This window comes from Montipora foliosa, chromosome 5, assembly GCF_036669935.1.
Source record: "Montipora foliosa isolate CH-2021 chromosome 5, ASM3666993v2, whole genome shotgun sequence".
NCBI lineage: Eukaryota > Metazoa > Cnidaria > Anthozoa > Scleractinia > Acroporidae > Montipora > Montipora foliosa.
The window spans coordinates 13,084,139-13,089,138 of NC_090873.1; the positions used below are offsets into that span (position 1 = coordinate 13,084,139).

At 39.6% G+C, this 5,000-nt stretch overlaps 1 protein-coding gene across 3 annotated transcripts in view; it reads left to right on the plus strand.

Annotated features, from left to right (window-relative positions):
• The window catches only part of LOC138003667 (vesicular inhibitory amino acid transporter-like), a 36,382-nt gene that overhangs the window by 18,526 nt on the left and 12,856 nt on the right, over positions 1 to 5,000 (plus strand). Inside the window, exon 1 of one of the 3 annotated variants that reach the window (XM_068849861.1) lies at positions 4,885 to 5,000. This exon is cut by the window's right edge and continues 70 nt beyond it. The exons of 1 other annotated variant lie outside the window; for it this stretch is intronic. The gene's annotated coding sequence lies outside the window, so the exon portion shown is untranslated. Of the gene's footprint in view, positions 1 to 4,884 lie in introns of those variants that run through there. One more of the 3 variants, XM_068849858.1, reaches the window with a different exon arrangement.

A 5,000-nucleotide genomic window follows, 5' to 3' on the forward strand; every position in this document is an offset into this window, starting at 1 on the left:
TGTATCTGCTCAACAACAAAGTAGTGTTGTGAAAAACTGATCGCTTTCTTTTTATTCATAATTTTCATCATGCAGTGCTTGACGACTCGCTCCTTTAACTGTTGGAGCCTTCACTGGCGTCACATTCTTCGGATGTCGTAGAGTAATTAATCTTGTTGTAACTTATGCTGTGATGCAGTAAAACTAACACACACCCATGATAAAATCGACCGAACACCACCTTGTTAGAAGGATAACTGTCACTAACGATTACCGACTATCAAATAATTACAACAAAACACTAAATGTCCCCAGGGCGGAACTGATCTCCTGAAGTTCAGATACTGGGGAAATGTCGCAGAGACATTTAGCCAAGACAAAACCATTTGGCGGAAAGGCATTTAGCCAAAACAGAAATTTCCTACTCTTCTAGATCGAATTCCATCCTCCAGAGATTTATACTTTCTATACTCAGTTGCCTGATCTTCAAACATGTTATTTGCAAGAACGTTTTTTTACTCGACGTCTTTCAGGAAGCGATCAATTTCGCGGAAAATGATATCATCTTCAAGATGATTGTGACATATCCCTGAATAACACGCCCAAAAAATCATCTCGTTCACAGTGGCCTGCAAGGTTTAAACCCATGCATTCCCCCCCTCCTCCCCTTAGAGAGGCACAGCAGATACTTTCCTTCTATTCTCACTTTGACCTTTGTGACGTCGACCTCAGAAGAGAAAATTTTCTTGATTTCAATAGTGAACATTGTCAAAAACCCTTCAGAATGGATCAACCTACTGGACGTCGAGACATAAACGTTTATGATCAATCCAGAATTGTCAGACTAATTACCCTTCAAGAAATCGCACTTGAGTACAGCATGGTTTTCATCGTGATGGCGTGCTTTTTCTTCGCGTGCCTTTCTTCTAAACACTTGCGAACAAACTATACCTACTGTCAAGACGGAGTCTGGGAGGTGCCCGTGTAATGGTAATCGGTTAATTTATAAATGCTATCGGCACACAAGAACATTAGAAGAAGAGTTACATCCCAGTTCCGAGAAAATCAGTTTTTCACGAAAGAAATGACTGCTGGTAAGAGAGAAAGTTCTATTGTTACCAGAAAATAACTGTGACAAGCACAACCGGTTTAATTTGGAGAACGAACAAAGCATTTTGGAGATGGGTTTAGTAGTCGGTTATGAGAGCAGAGCAATACATACTTGCACTTCGAACAAGGAACAATTTGGGATCCTCTTCCATATTTTACTTTACACGAAGCTAATCTCCTACTTTATCCTATTTGCTTTACACTGTAGCTTATTGCATAATTCACAAACTGCCAGCTAAGGAAACCGTAAATTAACTTAATTTTTCTTAGTGATTCGCAGGAAAATTCATGCAAGAGCACGGGTATTGTAAGTTGTTGTTGAAACGTCCATCAGCCTATCTTACAACTTTCAATGTAATGCAGTCGAGTAAAATATGATAGTTTAGGTTCAAAACGCGGGCGTGAAACTGATTAATTTAAACAATCCAGCCCTTCATCGAACTGTCTGATCATCTTCACAGATGACATATAACACTGAGAAAATCTGGAATTTATTATTAGATTTACGTGAATGTAAACTATATCTTTTTTTCGACTTTGAAGGTCTTTCTCAATTTTGGGTTATTTTCTTTGACATGGAGTCACATATAAAGAAAAGACAGACGAGCCTTGTCCTTTTTATCAGAAGAGAGAAAGAGAAAACATCGTTGTGTTCCAACTTGAACTTACGAAAATTATGCAGAAAAAATATTTAGATTTCGGCTCCGGGTCGTACAATACTATTTTGATGGGAGGATAAGGGGAGTACAATTTATTACATAACTGAAGTTGAATGCCTTGCTCAAAGTACTGTCAGCATATCAGTTGAACAATACGTGGACCCTGTGAAGAAACTGAGATGATCGATCGTTAACGTCATTTTTGCGCCTTTTTTATACATACCCTAGCGATCCAAAAATCAAACGAAAAGAGAAGCATTGTCGAGGAAGTTTAGCTTCCTCATTCGACGAGCAACTGACAGCAAGATATCTTTTATCACATAATCTGCATTGCATGATGCGCACATCACGATGCGGATATTGTCCACCTCTGTGTCAAACAGCCATCTCGCCACTGCAGGCCGGGCGAGATAAGCGAGGTGTCACTAACATCGGTGAGATAATGGCCGGGAAAGGAGGAAAAATTTACTTGTCACTTTTACATGTGTGTGATGCCGAGAAAGAAAGCTAACGAAAAAATATTAACTTTGTGTGTGTTTTGCCGTCCCGCGACCGTCTGCCTGTAGGGCCTATTTTCAGTGGCGTTTATCATGGAATTCTTCCTAGGTCATGGCACTCATAATAAAGCTATACCCAATTACATTTCCAGACACTTTTGGGTAAAAGAAGCTGCGTTCATTACGGGAACCAACCGTCCATCACGGGAATCAACTTTACAAAAGTCGCCGCACTGCTGGAATCCGCGTTTTTCTTGAAGGAAGTTGAATAGGCTAAAATCCGCGTTTTATTGGCAGGAAGTTGCGTTGCAAACATGCTGCATTTGACATTACGTTTTAGTAAAACAAGCAAAACTTTTGAAGACAACCAAAAAATAAGCTAACTATTTTTTTTGAAATGTCGTGCAACAAGGAAAGCAGGCGAGTAATAAGTACAACGTGAAACCGAGAGAGTGACTGACAGCGCGAGAAAACGGGCGAAATATCAGTGGAAAACAACAAGGGAGAGAGCAAGAAATAAATGAAGTATTGATGAGAAGCTGAAGAAAGAGCAAGCTCGAGCACGAGAAAAGAGGCTGGATAATGCTGCGGAGAAACGGCGAAAAGAGCAACTGAAGAGGTGGCTGGACTGGTTGGTTGTATGGTGACCAGACTAGTTAGAAAAATATTATGCTTTCCTAAATAAGCTTATATAGCTAGCATTTATGTGAGGAGCATAAAAAAAAAGGAAACTTAAATAGAGAGAGTAACAAAAGAAGAGTATTGAGTCATGAAAAGATTGCAATACGGATGGCTTTCTATTTGTAGCAGATAAATGTGGTCTCAGGTAAGAGGTTTAATTACATGCCCAAAACAGATTACAGTACTTCATGTCCTATGTTGGGGAGAGAGACTTATCAGTGTCATGCGTAAGGTAACCGAGCCGGGTAGATATGAGTTATTGTCTTGACTTGCAGAAAATTCCTATAACCATTCTTAGCGACTCTATAGCAGACAGCTGTGATGTGGGGTGTCCATGAGAGACTTTCATGAACACATGATTCCAAGAAACTTTTCTTGCTGCAGAGGTGTCAAACCGTGTTACTTTAAAAAATGTTTTCTCCTAAAGGATTAATTTCTTTAGGTCGTGGGTGAAAGACGATGAATTTATACTTATCACAATGTATGTTAATTTCGATGATATCATTCTTTAAGGACGGGCGCCTACTATTGTTCTTGCGCATACGTTCTGCGCATCTCGAGATACTCGGGTTTCTTATTGTTGATGCTTACTAACACAAGGATATTTTTGCGCGATTTAACACTATCCTGAAAAAGTAGACCTTGGTAAGTACTCTTGGTATCCACAAAGAAAATTGGGGGTAACTATGCATTTTTGAGAGATAATTAAGCTTCAATTTGAGAAAGAACGCCATACATAGTTCGTATGTTAGAGCTAGCTCAGTAGGGCTGTTTACAAATATTATTCATGAATCATCTTTGAAAAATGAGTGGTTACCCCCAATTTTCTTTTTGGATTTCGACAACACTTGTTAAGATCTACACTTCCTGCATTATCATAAACCGCGGCAGAAAATTCTTTGAATTAGTAGGCACCGTCCTTAAATGACACAAACTTTATACATATAGTTCTACTTTCTCGCTTACTGCTTCAACGGAGCCACGCTAGTGCTATGCTAATGTTCTCCTATGCCTATGGTGTCCTCTCCTTTGGTTAAATTCAGTATTGTAAGTTGTCGTACACCTGACTGTTATACTCAATTGGTCAACGTTTGTCTCATGCATAATAGCTCCAATTGAGCACCTCCTAGCCTTGATAACTAATCCGGTAGAGCAGGACAATACAAATCTGTCTTGGTTTCGAGTCCCGTTGAAACCTATCTTTCCAGGCTTTCTGGCATGGGATTCCCGGTATTATGGTAAATCTTGGTGATGTTTATGGCTGCGTGAGTAAATATAATTTTTTTTTTTGGGGGGAGGGGGGGGTTTGGTAAATCTGGGAAAGTACTTGGCTTTCGAGGGCGAGGAACAAAGGTATTTTCCCGCCAAGTGTAGTTTTCGATTGATATTGGACTGATTACAATTGTTGTTTTCATCCAACTGGAACAGGAGCTGTTCATTCATTCATGGAAATGAGTGTGCATAAAATAAAGAGAATTGCAAACACATTGGTAAAAGAATAATGCCAGATATCACCTTTTTTGTCCCGACTTCCAATGAATGATATGAAACAACTGAACGGCCTATCAATCATTCTTTGCCTTTGAAAGCTAATAGAGCAAAACCACTTTACTGCACGCAATCTACTGAGGCTTTTTTAACCCTTTAACTCCCAAGCCGACCTGACTTGACCGGCCATACTTAGTATTTTACTCTGTCTAACGCCAGAGTATTTTATTCTGTCTAACGCCAGACGATTTTACTCGTCAATGGGGAACCTCTGGGAGTCGATTGGTTAAATTCCACTCTGCTGATTTAATGATGGGATATACAAGTATAAGCTAATCAGCACCCTAGAAAGTTGAAAATCCAAATCTGATTAATACACACTTTGAGTCACTGTCAATCACCGACCATGCAGTCATTTGTTTGTGAATACTGTCTTATCTAATGCAAACAAGCTTCCAGATAATGCAATCGTCACAAAGGAAAAATCAAGTGAGCAGATCTTCCGTATAAATGGGGGAAGCCAGGTGAAACTGTGCTGGGAAGCCTTCCTCTCTTTTTCTATAATTTCTAAGTTCAGTTACAGCTC